Source organism: Anolis carolinensis, unplaced genomic scaffold (assembly GCF_035594765.1).
Source record: "Anolis carolinensis isolate JA03-04 unplaced genomic scaffold, rAnoCar3.1.pri scaffold_8, whole genome shotgun sequence".
Lineage (NCBI taxonomy): Eukaryota > Metazoa > Chordata > Lepidosauria > Squamata > Dactyloidae > Anolis > Anolis carolinensis.
In genome coordinates this window covers 15,975,738-16,000,027 of record NW_026943819.1, presented here as the reverse complement: position 1 = coordinate 16,000,027, position 24,290 = coordinate 15,975,738, and the positions used below count along the sequence as shown (strand labels likewise).

Below are 24,290 nucleotides of genomic sequence, written 5' to 3'. Positions count from 1 at the left end.
TTTCTTACAAAGCCGCCTTGCGTCATGCCCAAATTGCTGGTTCCTTTAGCCAAGAATTCTTGGCTCCAGCTGGTTGTAGCTCTCCAAGTTACCGTGTCAAGGTCTTTGCCAGCTTTGCTATCTGAGATCCTTTTTTAGTTGGAGACAACGGGTTGAACCAAGGGCAGCTCCCATCCAGGGCATGTGCTCTACCAGTGCTCCTTGACCCCTTCCTTAGGGCAACACATTACACAGAGTAGTAGCTTCTATGTGCCTCTTAATGTTGGATGATGTCAATGTCAGTGTGTTAGACAATGTACAGGAAACAGAAATGGTCTGGATCTTTAGACTCTAAACTGAGAAGGTGAATGACCTGGGCTCATAGCAAGTTGCTGGATGAGAAAGACGTTTTACCTTTAGCTTTTGGTGATTTTTTTAAAAAAAATATTGCATGCTCACAAATGTCTGTATTTTCTTTGTAACATGGATTTATTTAAGAGTTACACTGCAATCATATTCATATCTCTTCAGAAATCAGTCCTGTCCATTTGGTCTTATCTCCAGGGAAGTGTGCACGGGATTGCAATCTTAAGTGCACCACAACACTGAAAGCTGATACAAAGTGCATTATCTCACAGTGCTTTCTCTTCCCAGCTGTTCTCCAAGAGTGGGTCCATGTGAGCAGCCATTAAAAAAAATATAAGATAATTTTCTGGAACATTCCCACCTATGGTTTTTGCAACCAGAGAAAATTGAATAATATAATGTAGCACAGTGTGACCTCTATTCCATTCTTAGTCCTGACTACATCAGACTTGCTGAATCAATAGAACTTCCAACATTCCATTTTATTCAACGAGTTTATTCCAGTTGGGCCTACAAATTGAACTAAGGCCTCAATATTTACAAGTTACATTTTTGGACAGTGCCCAGTTTAGGTGGTGAGCAGCAACAGGATCATAAAAAGACAATATAATCGAATATAATAAAGTTTTTAAAATTAACCCTGCAACCAATAATATGTTAAAAATAATGTGGCCAGTATACAAAATTAAGGTAGTAAAATATTAATTAAATGGTAACATATTGAAAACTGGCAACGTTAAAGGTGGTTTGAAACAGATGGAAAGCCTTTTTGAATATTGCTAAGGAATTGGTCAACTATACCTGTTTTGAGTCTGTAATATAAGAGAGGGCCTACTATGGTATAGTATGTAGTATGTAATATGTTGTATGGAATCCCCTGGTGGCGTAGTAGGTTAAACCACTGAGTTGCTGAATTTTCTGACCGGAGAGTAGAGTGAGTACCTGCTGTTAGCCCCAGCTTCTGCCAACCTAGCAGTTCGAAACATGCAAATGTGAGTAGATCAATAGGTACTGCTCTGGTGGGAAGGTAACAGCGCCCCATGCAGTCATGCCAGCCACATGACTTTGGAGGTGTCTACAGACAATGCTGGCTCTTCGGCTTAGAAATGGAGATGAGCACCAACCCCCAGTGTCTGACACAACTAGATTTAATGTCAGGGGAAAATTTTTTGCATTTGCACATTGAATCCAAACCAATGCCCTATTTTGGTGGGTAATGGTCAGTACGCACATGACTAACCTTGCGGTTTCTGGATTGCAACTCTGGCCAATCTCCTAATCCCAGACACATCTCTTCCCCTAATTCTTTGAGAATGAAGAATTTTATATGTTTCTAGTAATGTGAACTCTTTAGTTTTGGAGCTGCTTTTCAAAAATGGCCCAAACCAAGCCTCGTCAGAAGGGAATTAAAAATAGCATGCTGCTAAAACTGTTTTGAGTAGTTTTTGTAGCTACTTAGAGCAGCAATTTCTTACATTGTGGCATTTCTAGAGCTAAATTGTGTTTATTAAACACAGCACAATAGAAGATCTTTCCTTTGTTGCAGTTCTTTGGGTGGTTGCGATAATCTCATTGCTTGTTCAGTTCCTTTTATGTCTATTTAAACTACACAATTACTCATTGATATTTGCCTTCCCCAGTGTTGGAGATAGTAACTTTCTCAAGCTTCCACCAGTTGTTTGTTGTGTATATAGTTCAGATTGCTTACTGTATTGTATATGTGTGTATTGGTTTGCAGTTTTCTTTAACTCCATGCTGCGGGAGGGGCTGCAGACTATGTGATCAGATCTGGGCTTGTCCAGGACTCCATTTTAGAAACAGTTCAGTTTAGATTTTAGTAAGAACTGTATGCTTCAGACTTCAGTGCAGGAACAGTATGCTGTAGAGAAGCCATTAGACTCTATTGGACTATGGACTGTTGATTCTATTGTTTATTTATTTTATTTACCACACTTGTACCCGCCTTTCTCACCTCAAAGGGGAATCGGGATGGTTTTACATAGTCCTTTGCCATTGCCCCTGAAACTATTCATAGCATTTAATGGACTAGTAGGTTTTGGGCATGATAGCTTTTTTTATTATGTCAGAAGTGACACACCACAAGTCGCTTCTGGTGTGAGAGAATGAGCTATCTAAAGAGACGTTGCCCATGGGATGTGTTAGCTGAGAGGCTTCTCTCATGTCCCTGCAAGCTTTAGCTGACAGATGGGAGCTCACCCCATCTCGTGGATTCGAACTGACAACCAACCTTCAGGTCAGCAGTTCAGATGGTACAAGGGTTTAATCCATTGCACCACCGCAGCTCCTATGAGTGGCTGAATGTAGAAAGAAGAAATGCATCAGATCAGCCAAATCAGATACCATACTTCAGGATGACATTTTCCCAACTGTATAGACCAGGGATCCCCAAACTAGGCCCGCGGGCCAGATGCGGCCCTCCAAGGTCATTGACCTGGCCTCTGTCCTAAACTTTAGACTTAGGGTTGACCTAAGTCAACCTGGTCTTTGGAGGTCTCTTTGCTTATCTATGGCCTTATGAAATCATCTAGATGGTCTTTGAAGGTCTCTTTGCTTAGCTACGGCCTTATGAGACCATCTAGATGGCTTTTGGAGGTCACTTTCCTTACCTATGGTCCTATGAGACCGTCTAGATGGCCTTTGGGGGCCCCTTTCCTTACCTATGGTCTAATGAAACCATCTAGATGGTCTTTGAAGGTGCCTTTCCTTATCTATGGTCTTCTGATGGCCTGATGAGATCATCTAGATGGCCTTTGAGGGTCCTTTTCCTTACCTATGGCCTTATGAAACCATCTAGATAGTCTTTGAAGGTCTTTTTGCTTACCTATGGTCTTATGAGATCGTCTAGATGGTCTTTGAAGATCTCTTTGCTTAGCTATGGCCTTATGAGACCATCTAGATGGCTTTTGGAGGTCACTTTCCTTACCTATGGTCTTATGAGACCATCTAAATGGTCTTTGGAGGTCTCATGGTCTTATGAGATCGTCTAGATCAGGGGTCCCCAAACGAAGGCCCTCCAAGGTCATTTACCTGGCCTCAGACCTAAACTTTAGACTTAGGGTTGACCTAAGTCTGAAACAACTTGAAGGCACACAACAACAACAATCCTAATTTTGGACTATTTCATCATAGTCCGGCCCCCCAGCAGTCTGAGGGACTGTGAATCGGCCCTCCACTTAAAAAGTTTGAAGACCCCTGCTATATCATTTCATTCCAAGCTAGTGATTGGATTGGAAGATTTGTATATATCTAGAATGCTGTAGATTGGGGAAAGCACCTTAAACTTCTAAAAAAATACTTAAGAAAGAGCCCTCCAAGAGTTATATACCATTTGATGATTTTTAGTGTTAGTACCAATGATGCACATAATGGAAAATCAACAAACAAACAATACCTGTCTGCTCCCGGATTTGTACAGCTCACCAACTGTTAATAAAAACCTTCTAAGACTTTTCTGTTAACATTCCAGTCTCCAGTTGTATATATAATGTTGTAATGAATCGATGGATTCTCCAACACAGTAACTGAATGGACATTCAGAGTAGTTTTTCACTGAGCTGTCTTTCACAGGACAGAATCATTTGACCTAGATTTATGTTGGCCCTTTTGCAAATGGTTCACATGTGTGTACATGCCCCATTCTTGGTTTTTTTTTTCTTTTTCCAACAAAGATTTTTGTGATGTTCAGGGTTTGTGGGTTGGATACCATGAATACTGGAGAAAAGAGAAAAGCCTATGAGGAACTGCATTGACAAAATTAAGTTTTTTCCTGCCATAGAATATGGTGTGTCATGTAATATGCTTCCTATGTGCTTCCCTGTAGAGCACTTCTTGGCCATTTAGTTAAATGCAGAAAGTCACATACAAAAAATCTTACAGATGATCAAAGCTCCTATATGTTAATATTTGACAGCCTAACTTAGGCATGGGCAAACTTTGACCCTCCGGGTGTTTTGGACTTCAACTCCCACAATTCCTAACAGCCGGTAGGCTGTTAGAAATTGTGGGAGTTGAAGTCCAAAACACCCGGAGGGCCAAAGTTTGCCCATGCCTGGACTAACTGGTGAGCATAAGCATATTTGGTTTAGAAATATTAAAACTGTTTGAAAAACAGCTTTGAAGCATAAGAAATGTGTGCTGTGCAACTCGTGACAGATTTCCATATTCGTCCTGTCAAAACACCAGCTAATAGGACTGGGTTAAGTAAAAATAAAAGATTTCAACAATGAATAAATTAGTACGACAAATTAGAACTCAATAGGGTTGTTGTATGTCTTTCAACTCAATAGTTGGGGGAAGCAGAAAATTAATGACTTTATGGAAGATTTAGGGGCAGGTGTAGGACTCTTCTACACTGCCATATAAAATCCAGATTATCTGATTTGTACCGGATTATCTAGGAGTGTAGCCTCAAATAATCCAGTTCAAAGCAGATAATTTGGATTATCTGATTTGATAATCTGGATTATATGGCAAAGTAGAAGGGGCCGGAGGGCCCATCCACACAGCCATATAACCCAGAATACCATGACAATATCTGCTTTGAACTGGAATATATGACAGATACCCTAGTTCAGATAACCCAGTTCAAAGCAGTTATTGTGAAATTTTTCTGCCTTGATATTCTGGGTTATATGGCTGTGTGGAAGAGCCTTTAGACTGGGGGGCCTTTCATGCTGCCATATAAAATCCAGATTATCCGCTCTGAACTGGATTATATGGCAGTGTAGACTCAGGCTGGATCTGTACTGCCCTTTATCCCAGGATCTGATCTAAGATTTATCTGCTTTAAACTGAATTACAAAAGACAACACTGCCACATAATCTGGGATAAGCATTTCTGGGACCAGAGACTGCCATATAAAATCCAGATTATCTGCTTTGATCTGGATTATCTGGGAGTGTAGAGTCATATAATCTAAAACATTACCCACTTTGATAATCTGATTTGTTTGGCTGTGTAAATCCAGCCTCATATAATCCAGTTCAAAGCAGATAATGTGGATTATCTTCTTTGATGATCTAGACCAGGGGTCCTCAAACTTTTTAAGCCGAGGGCCGGTCCACAATCCTTCAGACTGTTGAGGGGCCGGATTCTCATTTGGAAAAGAAACCCAATTCCGATGCACACTGCACATGTCTTATTTGTAGTGCAAAAACAACAACAACAACAACAACAACAAGAACAATGAAAGAACAATACAATATTTAAAAATAAAAAATTTTTTAACCAACATACATTGATCAGGATTTCAATGGGAAGTGTACTCCTGCTTCTGGCCAATGAGATAATCAAGTTAATTAGGATTGTTGTTGTTGTTGTTGTGTGCCATCAAGTCATTTCAGACTTTGAGTGAGCCTAAGTCTAAAATTTATTCATTTATTATTTATTTATTTACTGCATTTATTTACTACATTTGTATCACACCTTTCTCACCCCAAAGGGGACTCAGAGTGGCTTACAAATTATATGTACATACAATATATTATATTATTAGCATAGCACAATATTAGCATTATATATTACTATATTGAACTATACCACTATACGGTAATATTATTAGTAATATTATATGTACTATAGAACATATAATTAATATCATTATATGGCATTATTATTAGTATTATATTGTATTACATTATAATATTATTATCAATATTATATGTATATACAATATATTATATTATAAAACTGAGGGCAGGGGCCAGGTAAATGACCTCGGAGGGCCGCATCCGGCCCCCGGGCCTTAGTTTGGGGACCCCTGATCTAGACAGTGTAGCTCTACCCTGGATTAACCTGCCCAATGTAAATAAACCCTGTAATGTAGCAATTCTGAAATTACTGTATCCATTTAGTTAGCAGTTCCTCTTTCTCCACTTCTCTCTTGTCCCCACTTTGCAAAAGGATTAGGTTTGTATCCTTGTTTTGCATGAAAGCAAACGACCATGTGGAAACAGAAAAGACGCTCATGGAGAGCCTAGAGGTTACATTCTGCCCTCGGAGCAATCTCAGGAGACACGGCAGTTGCTCTCAGGGCCAGAAATGCAAAGATGGAAGAATGGATTTGACTTTGCGCTACGTTTGGGGGAAGCACAAGTGTCACTTTATTCACACACAAAGGTTCAGTGTTGTAGTGAGACCAACGAACAATGTTGCAGTGTCTTGCAAGGTTGAAACAGCAGCGCGTTTCAGTTGACACGTGCCGTGATTGCATCTACCTCACCCCCAGATTCCTCTCTTCCCACTGAGCTTCACTGCAGCCGTCATGGGACCTGGGGCTGCGATGGAGGGGGGCATAGCTAATTTATTGACTTTGGGTGCAAGTGTTTCTTCCAAGGACAGGGAAAGAAACACCTGGAAAACCTTAAGATGATATGCACATGGATTTGTGTGTGTTCACATGGACAAAAGGAATGAGAGAGAAATGGCAATGGATCAACACAGCTGCCTGGATTTTGTACTCTCTTTGAGGGGGTTCCTATGCCGACTATACAGATGAGCACCTGCACTTTGGCATTCACTACTATACAACGGCAAGGGATTGAGCACCAAACCCTCCCATAGGGATTCAAAGTACAGTACTAGATTCTTTGGGGAAGCTGTATGGCCTATTTTAGTGCTCAGGCTTGTATCCAAGGAGTGGTCAAGAGGAGAGTCCGCTGTTTCTTTTTTTAATATATCTAATTTTTATTGTAAATAATGCAACATAAAATTATACAAACATTCAGAACATTTTCCATTAGTAACACATGTTTACATTCTTCCCCCTTTTTCTCCGTCCCTCCCCTCCCCTTTCCGTATGTATTACGATTGTTCGATCATGAGGATAATCTTGTTTAATTTCTTATATTTGTCTTTCCCCTTTATTCTGTAAATTAAGTCTTTCCATTTTGCCTCCTATGTCTTTCTGATTTGGCCCATTCTATAGTAACTTTTCCTTTCGCTAATGTAGTCTTGGAGGAGGTAGTCTGCTAAATATTTATACCATGTTTTAATGTCCAATTTCTTTTGGTCCTGAGTCCACTATTTCAAGGCATCTTCTATTTGCAGGACTTGGAAAAGTTGCTGTTTGGATTACAAGTCCAGTGTCGTCCAGGCCGAATCTGTTTTAAAGTTGGAAAAACTCAAGGACAACAAGAGCCTTGAAATTCCCATCTACCTTTTATAGCATTTTAGAATGCCATGTATTTGATCACAGTCTTCTCCAACAGGACGAGATATATTTATATTTAACAAAAGCCAACAGCAACCCATTTGCATTGTTTGCAAAATGAAATTCTTCCCAAGGATCATGTTTGAGAAAGAAGGGAGAGTTTGGAAAAATTCAGAAGGAAAGGACACCACTACTAAAAAAATGTGGCAAGCTGGACTTTCCTTCTACCAGGCCAGAAAGCAAAGATTCAAATTTTAATCTAAAATTTTGGATAGTGTCATGTCTTAGGTATATATTCAGGCTCAATGGATTTGGAATAAGTCTTTGATTGTTAATTTATTTGCTTTAATGTTTCATATTATTACTTTAGATGGACTGGTGTGTTTGCAGGTTTCCTTCCTCTCAAGGCACATTTCTCTCTCTCTCTCTCTCTCTCTCTCTTTTTAACACCCCTTTGTCAGCTCTCTTTCTAACTGTGGCATGATTAATGATGAAGTCTACTGATGAGTGAGGTAAACCAGTTCAGTTTTCATTAAGCTGCTGATCTAGGAAGGTGCCATAATATGGAGAAACAGAGGTGCCTTGGATTGTTATTGACCACGTGGGCTCTTTAATAGTCCAGTAAAAGAAACAACTCAGTAATCCTCCCACTTGTTGCATATTTGAAATATGGATTTTGCCATTCCTCCAAATATTATACTGATTATAGCACTTCCAAAAAGTACTGTAGATGTCTATGGAGATTGGGAGCCATTTCTCAGGGATACTGTAGCAGTTGGTTGGATTACGCCCCCTTCTACATTGCTATATAAAATCCATATTGTCCACTTTGAACTGGATTATATGGCAGTGTAGACTCATAATCCTGTTCAAAGCAGATAATGTGGATTATCTGCTTTGATAATCTGGGGCCCCTTCTACACTGCCATATAATCCAGATTATAACATCAGATAATCCACATTATCTGCTTTGAACTGGATTATATGAGTCTATGAGGTTGGGTAAAGTTTTCCCTTGAGATTTAAGTCTATCTAGCTTTGCCCGGCCACGCGTTGCTGTGGCTTATGGGAATTCTTTGTTGGCCAGATGGAATAGCAATGAATAGCCTTGCAGTCTCAAAGCCTGGCCGTTTTCTGGAGTAGCTGGAGCTTTTTGTTGAGGCATGGATGAGGGTTTGTGCTGCCAAGTTTAGTGTTTCTGGGATGTGTAATTTTGTTGTTTTGTCCTAGGCCGAAATTTCATTATCCTTTTATATATATAGATTGTGTCTGTCTCTGGGGGTTGGTGCTCATCTCAATTTCTAAGCCGAAGAGCTGGCATCGTCCATAGGCACCTCCAAGGTCATGTGCCCGGCATGATTGCATGGAGCACCGTTATCTTCCCAAAGCAGTACCTATTGATCTACTTACATTTGCATGTTTTCGAACTGCTAGATTGGCAGAAGCTGAGGTTAACAGCGGATGTTCACCCCACTCCCTGGATTCAAGCCCAGTTCAAAGTAGATAATCTGGATTTTATATAGCAGTGTAGAAGGGGCATAAGTGACCCTTCTGATTTCATGATCCTAGGATTTGGCTTCCAACTCATTGTTTCCAAACAATAGCTGAGATATTAACATTCTGGACTTCCACTCCATAATAAACAGGTAGGGATGTTTTACCGCTGCCCATCCCCTTTCAAATACCAAGGTGCCTGCATGATGGAATTGCCATTTTAATAGAAACTCTGTTTATTTATTTGGGGACAGAGACTCTCTCCTAGCAATTATTCATACTTAAGATTCAGATTTGTTATCACTTTGTCATCAGTGGAGTGAAATCCTTCTGAGCTTTGGGGGGGGGGGCACCAAAGTTCACTTCTTATAATACCATTTTGTAGATAACGTCTGTAATCTGATCCATTCCACAATGCAGTTGCGGATATTGAGGATCGTAGCCTCAAGCGGGCTCATTCTCGGGGAAGCAGGATGCCATTTTAGATTAAGTGTTTACAAATAAGTTGCTTTTTCTTTGTGATAAATACTTTTAAAAACCAATTTAAGGCAGAAGTCTGTGTGCATTTACCTGAGAGTAAAGACTCACTGAACATAATTATTATTATTATACACATTTTTTAAAAAAAATTAGTGTCAAAAACATTGCATAATAAATAGGCTTAAAACTGATAAAATAAAGGGATCACAGGCAGCTAAATAGTTTTAGACCAAAAACGAACAACAAGGACTGCATTGTCTGTAACGTTAAACAGTTCTTTTGCTATGCATGAGGCAGGTCATTGTGGGCAAGCATACAGATGCGGAGCTGTCTCCTCTGCTCCACAGTTGCCCAAGCTGGAGGATTCTTCTAGGAAGTGCCATTTTGCCAGGTTGTCTTTTGATCTGTCCACTCCACTTCTGAGTCTGTTCAGGGACTTCCACGTTGCCCATTCTTGGTTTGTCCCTGGAAGAAGACCCTCGTGGGGGCCATCCAGGTGGAATTGCCTGATCTTGCTGCCCACAGGGATATTCTTGCTGTTCCTGGAGGAACATTTAGAGGAGTTTTTCCTTGATTTCCTTGAAACTTTTCCTTGATTGAAGTCTACTGGGAGGAGGCTGATAGCCATGCAGTGGGTGGCTTTCACAGTGTTCAACCTTATTTCTCTTGCAATTGGCAGCAACTTCCCATCACACATCCGGGGAGGGGGGCAATGCTTAGCTTATAGAGTCTATCAACAGGAGTAGGTTTAAGACATCCTGTAATTATTCTACATGCCTCATTCAGTGCTATATTAACCTGCTTCGTGTGGGCAGATTTATGCCATAATATACTGTAAATATCTGAATTGGCACTTGGGGGAACCAGGGGACATTTTTGCATTTTCCAGCGGTAGTAATCTTGGTGACTTGTGAGTAAAAAGTAACTTAGGCTGGATCTACAGTGCCATATAATCCAGTTTCTGATTCCAGATTATCTGATTTAAACTGAATTATAGGGCAGTATAGACTTACCCTGTTTCCCTGAAAATAAGAAATCCCCTGAAAATAAGACCTAGTAGAGATTTTGCTGAATTGCTAAATATAAGGCCTCCCCTGAAAGTAAGACCTAGCAAAGTTTTTGTTTGGAATTATGCCCACCAAACAGAACACCAGAGCATGCAGGATTGGTAAATGTACATACCATAGATTGCTGTACATGAAAATAATGGTAATAACAAGAAATTCTTGATAGGATTCACAGTTTGTCTGGTTATGCTGGTATGTGATGATATCTACTGTACAGTATATAACAAATGTTCATTTCTTTTGTTCAACAATAAAAGTTAATTCTTCTTCATGGAAAATTAAGACATCCCCTGAAAATAAGACCTAGCACATCTTTGGGAGCAAAAATTAATATAAGACACTGTCTTATTTTTGGGGAAACACGGTATATAATCCAGTTCAAAGCAGATAATCTGGGATCAGATGCAAGTTTATATAGCAGTGTAGATCCAGCCAACTACCCAAAAACAGCAGAGCATCCAACACAAAGGCCATAGAATGCATCAGATGTCATCTCTGACATGTCTCTCTAAACCAGAGGTTCTTAACTTGTGGTCCTTGCAGAGGAGGTCCAACCATAAGGCGAAATAGGCATTTGCCTGTGGCGCCATCGTCCCGGGGGCACCATCGTCCTGGGAGGAGGGCACCACTCTCCACCTCCTTCTCTTTCGGGCCTTCCAGCGGCCGCGCTGGGCCTTCCGGCCAGCGCAGACCCACCTTCACACCACGCAAGCCCACCTTTGGGGCCTTCAGAGATTGTGAGGTCTGTAGGAACTTGGAAGCTAGGTATGTGGGGTTTATATATCTGTAGAAGGTCCAGGGTGGGAGAAAGAACTTTTCTTTGAAGCAGGTGTGAATGTTGTAATTAATCACCTTGATTAGCATTTAATGGCCCTGTGGCTTCAAGGCCTGGCTTCTTCTTGCCTGGGAGAATCTTTTTTTGGGAGGAGTTAGCTGTCCCTGATTGTTTACTGTCTGGATTTCTTCTGTTTTCAGAGTGTTGTTCTTTATTTATTGTCCTGATTTTAGAGGTTTTTTTTTTTAATACTGAGGGCTATCTGGGTTATCTAAGTCCACACTGCCCTATATCCCTGTTCAATGTTTAGTGCTAAATTTGCAAATATAGTAATCCCTACATAACATTACCATGTATTGAACTGCTTTTTCTATTGATTTGTTGTAAAACATGATGTTTTGGTGCTTAATTTTTAAAATCATAATGTAATTTGATGTTTTATAGGCTTTTCCTTTATACTTCCTTATTATCCAACATTTTCGCTTATCCAACGCTTTTATTTTTCAGTGATTGGTTTGGGGGGGGGGGGGCGCCAAAATTCTGTTCGCCTACACTTGAAAAATACCTAGGGCCGGCTCTGGGTCCTTGCCATGGATAAATTTCAAAGATCTGTAGTCACTTTTGACCCCCTCTTGGTTTCCTTTCAATTACTTTGAGTTGTGTGTTTTCTCCAAGTAGGAAGTTTAGATGTCAGTTTTGCAAAGGTTAAGAACCACTGCTTTAAAGAACTTTAGTATGTGAAGCAAGCAGAGCAATCATTCAGTGCAGTCCATAATTGGTGATGCTGCTGTACTCTATCTAGCCTCACTGTTAATGTTCTAATTTGATGTGACCACATGGAAACCCATAGTAGTTAACCATATATTTAGGCTGATTTTCCCTCTTACTACACATCTGCATTTCATAAGTGTCCCAGAGAGGCAGGTTCAGTTATTTTCAGTGCCAAATACTGAAGTAGTGCATCCAAAATAACATGCAGTTGGATCATACTTTGGCCTTGCAAAAAGGCTTTCTTCCCGGCTCTAGCCCACCATTCTCTCTCCAGATTTGCCTGCCAAGGAGTTAGGTTTCCAGGCTACATACCAATGGCTCACTTGCACAATGTTTGTTAAAGGGCCAGAGAAGCTCTGATGAAGATCTCATGCTCTATTCCTGGCTCTTTTTCTCCCCTGTGTTGCCTCTGGACTGGATCTTGCGGGTGTTACTACAGCTGTGCATGTCGGTAATGATCCTTACACTAAATGTTTCCGGTCTGTTGTGTTCCCCGGAGGATCTTGTGAGCTTCAGCTGAACAAGGTCTCCTTTATGAGTGATTTAGCATGGTGTATGCAATCTGCATGGATGGTATGCATGAGGGGGGGGGGGGGGGAGAGGAGCTGCCGTTGGTGTCACGTTATTTTATTAGAATTTCGAAGCCGATATTAAGTGGACATGATTTTTTCCTACGGACCATTAATTTTGTTTTATTGCTGGCCTGATGGCCATTATCCCTTCTTGCCAATACATCCCTCCATTAGGCTTGTACAATTAACAAAATATGAGCTGTTGAAGGCGTTGCTTTAAACAATGGGTCACTGAGAAGTAGGACTGGGAGTGTGTGCGGAAGGGCTTTATAGGGGCACTTTGTGGCCATGGGAGATAGGCATGGGATGTTGTTATGTGGCGATGGGAGGAGAAAAGATTTGTGTCTCTTGCAGATCAAGTGCTGCCTCTCATCAAATGTTTTGTATTTAATAATAATATTTATTATTATTATTATTATTATTATCATTATTATCATTATTATTATTATTATTATTATTATTATTATTATTATTATTATACCCTGCCACCATCTCCCCAGAGGGACTCGGGGTGGCTTAGAGATATAAAACAAGCATACAGTGGTATCAAATACAAAAACACACACATAAAATTAAAAGGCATAAAATAAAATCACACTCATTGTAAGACACATGTTAAAACACAGCTATAAAATCATAAAATGAATTGGGCAAAGTGCACTGAGTGAAACTTGTAAACATGAAGGAAGTTAAGGTGCTATAAGATCATGGGGAGAACCTTAAACTTTTATTTGGGATAGATGGGCAAAAAAAAAAAAAAACCAGAATAAACACCATGCCAGTGCAGTGTTCATAATAACAATCATGTGTAGTACAATTGTCCCAATGTTCCTCTGAAAATCAACCCAAGACCCTTTCTATTCTATGTGTATTTACAAATACTAGCAGCGCTTTCATATGGGTAGGGCTGATAGTCTTGCCTGAGATCTTATTGATACCTGCACACCTTCCATAGGATTAAAATGTGTGCACTTTCTACTGATTTTCAAGAAAAGTGTACATGAAAGATAAGGGGCCCTAACACAGAGGAAGCATTCCATTTTGTGAACCAGAGATGCTTTTGATATTGCATTTTTATTCAGTACTTGTATTTTAAATTTCTCCACTTAATCTGGCAAAAAATTACTTTCCTCTAGCCCAGTAGTCCCCTAGAACTAAAATATGGTCCACAGCCTCACAGTTACTACACCATTGCAATGAAAGATACTGGTCTCGCAAAACTCTCTTATTTTATTTATTTTATTTATTTATTACAACATTTATATCCTGCTCTTCTCACCCAACAGGGGACTCAGGGCGGCTTACAATAAAACACACATATAAAAACTGTACAGTACATTATAAATCAGATTAAAAATTATTAGCTTACATCAACATTCATAGACACATTCTAAAATACAGATGGGCGTGTTCAAGTTCAAAAGACTGGGTGTGGGCAATGGAGATGTTGGGAAGGGGGAGGCTGACTACCCATTAAAGGTGCGACAAGAAGCCTCCTGACTGCTGCTTCTCCTCCTCCCTCCCTCCTCCTGAGCGGAGCTGTTCCATTTAACGCCTGGAAGTAGAGACGCCTTGGTGTCTTTCTTTTTAGGCCTGTTCCTGGGGTTATTTGGGGGTGCTGATTCAGAAAATTGCATTGGATAGACCATATCTGCTCTAGATTATTAAGTATGATTTTCTGCGGGTGAGCAGATGGCGACTATTGGATGGCATATGTTCTGTATAAGCAACTAGAGCTGATGGAATCAGCACCCCAAATAACCAAACCAAATCTAAAATTGACCAAAAACCCATTTGGTATTAATGCTGGAGAGTGGTCCCTGGTCAAAGTGGTCCCTGGTCAAAAAATGGTTGGGAACCACTGGGCTAGCCAAATATATATGCTAGACCAAATATGGGGAAAGTGTAGCCCTGGGCTGTTCTCCAGAAGCCAATTTTTGTTTTTTAAAACATCAACAACAACAACATCAACGACAGGATGATGTTGAATTGTTTCTGGAATTCCCCTACAGTGGCAACATGTTTAAGAGATGGTCAAAAAATGCCATTCCTCTTTATGCCCAAAAGTAAGTGGTGGAAGTCCACATCTAATAATAATAATAATAAAACTTTATTTATACCCCGCCACCATCTCCCCAACGGGGACTCGGGGCGGCTTACATGGGGCCATGCCCAAGACAATACAATAGACCATAACATAATACAATTAAATAATACATTACATAAAATAAAACAGTACAACATAAGATCAAAACAGCAATATAACACGAGCGGGCCGCATGAATACTACATTTAAAAACTAGATTAAAAATTAAAACTCTGGGTGAGAAAGGGATCAGAATAAAACCTCGAGGGACGGGACATCAGATAGTGATCTAGTTTCGAAAAGCAGAATTTTTCAATGTTAAGCAGCCTGTACCTGTTATTCAGAGAGCCAGTGTGATGTAGTTCTGGATGATTAGGGCTCGGCCGTGACAACTCTCTGAGTGCCCTTGGGCAAGTCACACTCTCAGCCTCAGAGGAAGGCAAAGGCTCTCTGAACAAATCTGGACAAGAAAGCCCTATGTTTGCCTTAGGGTTAGCACAACACAGAAATGACTTGAAGCCACACCACAACAATAATCTGTTTTTTGTACCATATTTAGACTTCCAGCTTCTTCTAAGGGATGAAGTGGACATTTTGGCAGTCATTTGACTCCCTGGATCATCACAAAGCAGAATATTACCCCACTTGTCCATCTTGAGATTTCCTGCTTCTTGGCAGGGGGTTGGACTGGATGGCCCATGAGGTCTCTTCCAACTCAACTATTCTATGATTCTGATTCTATGCAGTACGCATGACTCAGTTTTATAGCTTTACAAAATATCTGTCCAGAAAGGACCATGTTGAATCAGTGTTTACATTAATGCTTTAATCATGGGGTAGATTTTCTGCAAACTGAATGCCAAGTATGCAATAAAATTGCAGGAGATGGGGTGAATGGCTGTGCCCAAGGTCTGATTGCCTTGTGCTCAAGGTATTCAACTGATTGATCAATCAACATGGCGCGGTGATTAGCAGCTTAAGAACTTGAAGGTTTCTTCATTCAAGGTGGTGTGATTTGAAGCAAAGCTGGATGTAAAGGCACTATTAATACATTCTTTGGTTTTGCTTCAATGCCTTTTCTATGTGTTTGAATTACCACTTGGCATCCCTGTCTTTTAGACATGTAGGAGCTCTAAGAGGTTCAGTAAACAATTATTTGCACGTCTGCTCATTTATATAACTGTGCCCTTTCTTTAGCCAAGATATAGCATTCCTTTAGTAAAACTCTTTTCAACTGACCAACATATCCTTATGGCCCATTGAGCCCCAGTAGACCTTAGGGTCACCATAAGTCAGAAATGATATGAAGGCCACAACAAAAACAAAGACCCTGTGATTCAAGATCAAGTTCTGATATCTGGGATCCTTTATGTCCACCATAGGGTCCTTTGCCTCAGGCAACAAAATATACAAAACTTATTCCAATTTTCACGTGCATGAAATTTTTGATACAGGCCAAAATTGAATGTACCTCCTTGCCTAAAAATTACATTATTTGTCCATCCTAGAAAACAGAGTTACCTGAATGTCAAGTTTTCACAAAGCTCCGTCTTGGCATTCTGTTCATTCCCTTTTATTGGTTCTTCATTTAATGGTGGAAATCTCCTAATCTGAAGGTATAAATGGTATAAAACCCATCCATGTTAAAGTCAGCCATAAAACAAAATTCCTCTCTAGCAAATGCAGCTGTAAAACTAGTTTAACTTTCAAAGCTATTGGGACATGAAATGAAACATGAAATGTAAGGACCAGATCCACTTTGTTCTTACAATAGCCCCATGTTTCTTTTCACCGGCTGCAATTTCGTGATGAAATTTTCTTTCTTGTAAATTGAGAAAGAGGGTTACAATTGGACTTCAAATTCTCCCTTCACTGTCTTGATTTGACTATTCAAATTGGTGGAATGAAAAGAGCTGGGGAAGTGGATTCACTTTCACCCCCTCACCTTGAGGCAAGCTTCACAAATGGGGAAGAGCAGTTGGTATTTTCTGGATTTGTTCTGGACTTGAAATAGGAAACCCTCAAGCAACAGGCTAACTTAGAGAGTGCAGAGCAGGCTGCATGGCACTGATTCTGTTTTCCAACAGAACACAATGGACACTGGATCTCAGGATGAATTGGAGTGGAAGAACTATTAGGACTCTCCTCCTAGCATTTCCCACATGAGATGATCCCTTCACTCTGCTCTTCAGGGTGCCAGCTCTGTCTGGAATCAGTCTTTTTTCATGTTATTTAATTATCATCAAGTGAGATTCAACCCATAGCTACCTAATGAATAAAAGACCTCTGATACTTCATGTTATTAATAGAGTCCTGTCAAGATTGTGCCAACTCAGGGTTGTGGTTTCCTTTACTGAGTCAGGGCTTCTGTAATGTGTTTTCCTTGGTTCCTACTGCCTTCCATTTAACCATTTTATAGGATGTGTTGTCAAAGGCTTTCATGGCCAGAATCACTGGGTTGCTGTGAGTTTTCCTGGTTGTATGACTAAGTTCCAGAAGCATTCTCTCCTGATGTTTTTCCTGTATCTGTGGCAGGCATCATCAGGTGTGAGTTCTGACCTCACACCTCTGAAGATGTCTGCCATAGATGTGGGCAAAACATCAGGAGAGAATGCTTCTGGAACATGGCCATACAGCTTGGAAAACTCACAGCAACCCAACTTTTATAGAGTTGCTATAAGTTGAAGTCAACTTGACAACAATCAACAACAACAACAACAACAACAACAACAACAACAACAACATGTTGTCTCATTATATGCTCAAATTACAGTAACCTCATTTTAGAGGTTTTGGCTCTAGAAGCAGTTCAGGCGTGATCTGTGCTACCGTGTTTCCCCGAAAATAAGACAGTGTCTTATATTATTTTTTGCTCCCAAAGATGTGCTAGGTCTTATTTTCAGGGGATGTCTTATTTTTCCATGAAGAAGAATTCACATTTATTGTTGAACAAAAAATGAACATTTATTATATACTGTACAGTAGTTGTTATCAAAAACCAACATAACCAAACCAAACAAACTATGACTCCTGTCAAGAATTTCTTGTTACTACCATTATTTTCGTGTACAAGTGGTATGTACATTTACCAATCCTGCATGCTCTGGTGTTTGTTTGGCAGGCGCTGGGCACGCTTCCAAACAAAAACGTTGCTAGGTCTTACTTTCGGGGGAGGCCTTATATTTATCAATTCAGCAAACCCTCTACTAGGTCTTATTTTTTGTGGATGTCTTATTTTCAGGGAAACAGGGTAGGACCCATTCGTTTAGATTTTTTTTTTGGCAGTCCATATGTGCAGAACTATCCTTCAGCACCACATTTTGTGTTTGATTTTCCTCTTGTCAGCTTCCTCACTGTCCAATGTTCACATCCATACTTAGACACTGGAAATACTATGACATGGATACATTCCTTTTCTTACATTGTGTATTTATTATATTACTAGGCACCTTCTGGAATAGGATCTTGAAGTGTCTGCCTTTCAAGCCAAATTGTTCAACAGGAGTTCCATACCGTGAGTAGTTTTGCGGTGGTTTTTACTGTCTTGGACTGTTGCTCGAAATGAAATTTCATGTGCAAATGATGGCTTTGTCTTTTTTGCAACACCCCATATATTTGTGGGGTACTTGACAACAATGGTGTTGGTGTTTCTGAGACTAAGAAAAATGGCTCTCCCTCTGCTCTGACATGGACTAAGGATATGCATCTGTTTTCCATCTCATAACCAAGGCATCTTACTGCCTGAGGCAGAGCAGCAAATATGGCGCCCTTCCTTTCTGAAGTCAAGGATACAGTACCCAAGGCCAGTTATTTTATTTTGACATTGAAGCTGGAAAATCCCATAGGTACTCTGCTTAGCAAAGAAAATAAATGACACCTTGCTGGTGTTTCTTCACCATTAAAATATTCTCCTGAAGCAGCCAAGCTCCAGATGTTGTTGAAACACAACTTCCAAGAACCCTCATTATTCTGGCTAGGGCTTCTCCCAGAGCCTTCATGGGAAAAGTGTTGCAGCTTTTGAAGCTGGCAGGTCTAGAAACGAAGACAGTCGAGCTTGCATACTGATCGGGCCCATCAAGCCAATTTTGCAGGGATTGGGTTTCATTTTAATTATAATTCATCTCCTAACCAATTTATGTGTATATATCATTAACTGTTATCAGAAGATATCATCCCCCTCCTTACAAAAATAGATCGAGATGAGTATTTGAATAAATCATAAGAACAACTAACCTGATACCCCATAACATCATGCAGTTGGCTGAGCAAGGAATGTACTCATCCTTGACCCTGCATAACTCACAGCGTTCAGTGCTTGCTTATAGAACCGGTGCTTCGCACAGGCAACCTGTTTTTTCCTACCGATTCCTCTTTATCTGGCCCACATTGCAGCCATGAGGACCTCTTCGGCCATCTATATTTAACATGCCTTGCTGGATAAAAAAATATAGGAAGTGGCTCCTTACACAGACATCCCTGTCTTCCAGCATCTTGCTGTTCAGAGAGGATTATATACTTGTTTTGCCAACAGATGTTGTGGAATGAACCTCTACATCAGGCATGGGCAAACTTGGGCCCTCCCGGTGTTTTGGACTTCAACTCCCACAATTCCTAAGAGCCTCAGGCCCTTTCCTTTTCCCCCTCAGCCGCTTCTTTTTTTTACAGCTAGATAACATTGAAAGTTTAGGTTTTGACCATGTTTTTCATCCATTAACATGCTTTCCACCCATGTTTTAGGCCATTTTTGAGGGGAATGGAAAATTGGCACTCCTCTGGATGGCATAAACATAGACCTAGTAAAAGTAAAGGTTTCCCGATGACATTGAGTGTAGTCGTGTCCGACTCTGGGTGGTGGTGCTCATCTCCATTTCTAAGTCAAAGAGCCGGCATTGTCCATAGATGCCTCCTAGGTCATGCGGCTGGTATGACTGCATGGAGCACCGTTACCTTCTCACTGAAGCGGTACCTATTGATCTACTCACATTTGCATGTTTTCAAACTGCTAGGTTGGCAGAAACAGGGGCTTACAATGAGAGCTCACCCCGTCCCACGGATTCGAACTGCCAACCTTCCGGTCAGCAAGTTCTGCAGCTTAGTGGTTTAACCCGCTGCACAACCATAGCCCCATAAACATAGACCTATGATTTGTTATTTTCCTTTGTTTTCATGAAGTTCAAAAAAATGAACATTTGGCATTATTCTATATTGTTGCAGGCCACATGAAGTGATTTCGTTGTTGGGATGATAAACTGGAACCTATGGGTCTAGCTTTTCTGTCGCTGGAAAGGATAGCTGGCGCTTCTGTTGTTTACATTAAGACTGCAAGGGCAATATGCATTTACTTTGTATGTGTACGTGTATGTGGTTCTAAAATGAAAAGGAGATGGAAATGAAGCAAGCATCAAAACAGCACTGAAGGCAGTTGACCAATTGCATTTCTGCCTTGCCATAACGTGATGGGGACTGGATGCTTGGCAAAGCCATTCTGTAGTCATCTCCCAAACAGACACCATTGATGCTTGCTGATTAAGCATTGCGGATTCTGTCGCATTTTGCACTCAGAACAGGTGACCATCTAGTGGCCAGTTTTCATTAACCCTGGCACTTCTGAATCTGGGCCAGGGATATATTTAATGCCAGCAGAATGGTAACACTTTCCTGCGCTTCCTGCTCAATTCTGCAGGCAGGTGATTTGTATGACAGAAGACCTAAAGCATCTCTGGAGAAAATCCTTTCTTATTTTTTCTCCCTCCTTGGAGGCATCGATAACCATTCTGTTTGCATGTGTTTTCTCCTGTTCTTTCCCTCCCCCTCCTTCTTGTTATTGATCTGGGAAAAGTGAGCACACATTTCTCTGAAAGCATTGAAAACCAGGCTCCCTTTGAAAAGAGCAACTCCATGAGACCAGCCAGCTGATGGCAGGCGCTCTTCCCCCGGCTTTCTGCAATTGGCTATGACCCTTTGATCATCTCCACAGACCACAGATGCCAAAGGTCAGGGTGGCCTTAAAGATGGCCAGAAAGACTTTTAAGATCGATCAAGTGCAGCATAGGGGGCAAATGTAATGAGAAGAACCTTGCCTAAATTTGAGAGCATTGTGTTAATTGAGTTTTGTATTCCGTTGTCCATGAGAGATTTTTTTTAAAAATCCTTCAGATTTGCATCTGCATTCACCAAACCACTTTGCATTCATTCATATAGTAAAGTTAAAGGTTTCCCCTGACATTAAGTCTAGTCATACCCGACTCTGGGGGTTGGTGCTCATCTCCATTTCTAAGCCAAAGTGTTGTCCGTAGACACATTCTAGGTCATGTGGCCAGCTTACTGCATGGAGTGCCGTTACCTTCCTGCCAGAGCGGTACCTATTTATCGATTCACATTTGCATGTTTCTGAACTGCTAGGTTGGCAGAAGCTGGGGCTAACAGTGGGATCTCACCCTGCTCCCTGGATTCAAACTGCTGACCTTTCGGTCAGCAAGTTCAGTAGCTCAGTGGTTTAACCCGTTGCGCCATCTGAGGCCCCATATTCTCTCTCATATATATATATACATACATACATACACACACACACACACACACACATACATACATACACACACACATACACACACACACACACACCAAGGAATGTCAGCATAGCTATACACTTCTAAATATAGCTGGTAAAGGTGAACAATTTGACTTCTAAGGGAGTTGAAAGGAAAATGGATAATGTATTGAATATCCTATGGAAATTCTGGGCAGGGAGGGAGTCTCTTAGGTTACCTGTTTGTGGTTTCCTTTGTTAAACAAAAGAGGAATAGAAGGTGACAGTGGAACAAGTGGTTTAAAAGTCTACAGTTGTTTCCACTGGTTTCCCAATTCCAGAGGATTCACTTTAAGTGACATCAGGTAAGCAGGTTTCATCCGCTCTTGTGCTGTTACTGCTTTGATAAGGTGATGGCAGGGTCTGCGGGAGTAGAAGTGACAGAATGTCATGTTGGCAAATGGTGCGGCTATCAGTCTGCCTCATGTGCATAATATGATACCTTTCCCTCCCCACCCCTCTGAGTCCCTAAAACCACTAAGACAAAGCCATTCTGGCTGACGTTGAAACGCATGTCGCAGTAGAATCTGTGAACAGCAGGAGAGCCCAAGGGCTACAAAGTGACTGTCTTCATTTTTCTTTCCTTTCTCCTTTTGGTTTTGTCACATGATTGATTCCTCAGTTGCTTTAACACCTCTTAAGCTTCCCAGAGGGTTTCCCTTTTTGATCCTGAAAGCATGCACATCTTTCTTAATGATAAGCCTGTGCTGTCTGGTTTCCCTGGGCCATGCAGAATCCTTTCCTTCAACTCTCCTTTTGAAAGGCAGTTCTCATTGCTCAATGCAAGGAAAGGGGTGGCAGGATGGGGGATCTCACTGTGAGAGCACTGGGCTAAGGGCCCATCTACACTTAATGCATTTAATGCAATGCAAAGTTAGCTTCAAACTAGGCAACAAATTCCTACAAAAGTGTGTTAAAGAATGGCCTTAGTGTGCTTTGTGGTTTGTGTCTTCACCATCCAAGACTCCAACTGGACCCAGGATTTCTTATGTAATCATCTGTACAGTGAAACTACTTTTTTCAATACCATTTTGAAACTGCATTAAATGGTCAGTGTAGATGGGCGGTGTGTGTGTGTGTGGGGGGAGATGGTGTGGCTTTGTCCTCCTTCCACTTCCCTCCTTTATTCTCAGTTTGCATTCAATTAACTCAGAAGGGCGGGAAGTCTTGTTCTTTCTTGTATGCAGAAGCAAACTGCTGCAGCTCTGTTGGCTGTTGTTCCTCATTAACTTCTATGTTGATAGTCCCCATGTGTCTTAACTTTCATCTTTTGTGGGAAGAGAGAACCCACTGTTTTTAATAATAATAATAATAATAATAATAATAATAATAATAATAATAATAATAATAATAAATTGCACAGACTACAAACAGAGGCACAACTACGTGGCCCAAATGATTCATTTGAACTTATGCCTCAAGTACCACCTTCCAGCAGCAAAGAACTGGTAGGATCACAAACCTGCAAAAGTATTGGAAAATGAACATGCAAAGATACTGTGGGACTTCCAAATCCAGACTGACAAAGTTCTGGAACACAACACACCAGACATCACAGTTGTGGAAAAGAAAAAGGTTTGGATCATTGATGTTGCCATCCCAGGTGACAGTCGCATTGAGGAAAAACAACAGGAAAAACTCAGCCGCTATCAGGACCTCAAGATTGAACTTCAAAGACTCTGGCAGAAACCAGTACAGGTGGTCCCGGTGGTGATGGGCACACTGGGTGCTGTGCCAAAAGATCTCAGCCGGCATTTGAAAACAATAGACATTGACAAAATTACGATCTGCCAACTGCAAAAGGCCACCCTACTGGGATCTGCGCGCATCATCCGAAAATACATCACACAGTCCTAGACACTTGGGAAGTGTCCGACTTGTGATTTTGTGATATGAAATCCAGCATATCTATCTTGTTTGCTGTGTCATAAAATAATAATAATAATAATAATAATAATAATAATAATAATAATAATAATAGATTGAACTTCAAAGACTCTGGCAGAAACCAGTACAGGTGGTCCTGGTGGTGATGGGCACACTGGGTACCGTGCCAAAAGATCTCAGTCGGCATTTGGAAACAATAGACATTGACAAAATCACAGTTTGCCAACTGCAAAAGGCCACCTTACTGGGATCTGTGCGCATCATCCGAAAATACATCACACAGTCCTAAACACTTGGGAAGTGTTTGACTTGTGATTTTGTGATACGAAATCCAGCATATCTATCTTGTTTGCTGTGTCATACAACGTCGTTGTGTCAATAATAATAATAATAATAATAATAATAATAATAATAACTTTATTTTTTATGCCGCCACCATCTCCCCAAAGGGACTCGGACCAGCTTACCACCATAGCAGTGCCTGCTGGAGAATGATTTGAGTGATAGCCCATGACCTCATCTCCAGAAATATGTCCTTCCTTGTGGGCAAAATAGCATCACTTATCCTTGCCTGGAGAGATTTTTGTCCGCATAGTGAGCTGCCATACTCACTTATTCACTGGTCCATTTTTTAATTTCGTTTCCCTCTCCTCCTTGAGCTAGCCATAGTTTATTCTTTCCTCCTCTTCTGCCTGAGTTAATAATCTTTGCTGGGTTGTCTGAGTCAATAGGCCAGCCCAATAAAAGACAGGAAACTGAGGGTGGGGGAATCTTTGACATTTAAGGTTTGCCTTCATTTAATGTTACCCATATAGGTTTTCACTTCCCCTCCTGAGATTCTTATGTGAAATTTTTAGTAGACTCAGATTACAAATCAGAAATCATTTCACTTTTGAAGACTTTTTATGACAAGATGAAATACATTTTTATGAATTTAATATTAATTAAATAATCCACTTCCAGATTTAAGATTTAAACAACCCAGAAAGGCATACCTTGAAAGCCTTGGTTGATTTGTTTTCAATTGGTTTATGCTAGAATCTACCTTCTCTCTA

The 24,290-nt window shown here is 40.6% G+C and overlaps 1 protein-coding gene across 6 annotated transcripts in view; it reads left to right on the top strand.

Moving 5' to 3' along the window:
- pknox2 (PBX/knotted 1 homeobox 2) overlaps window positions 1-24,290 on the top strand; it is a 345,146-nt gene that overhangs the window by 86,529 nt on the left and 234,327 nt on the right. For 4 of the 6 annotated variants that reach the window (XM_062961013.1, XM_062961014.1, XM_008119098.3 and 1 more), the window contains one exon: window positions 18,208-18,276. The exons of 1 other annotated variant lie outside the window; for it this stretch is intronic. The gene's annotated coding sequence lies outside the window, so the exon portion shown is untranslated. Of the gene's footprint in view, window positions 1-12,536; window positions 12,556-18,207; window positions 18,277-24,290 lie in introns of those variants that run through there. One more of the 6 variants, XM_003226306.4, reaches the window with a different exon arrangement.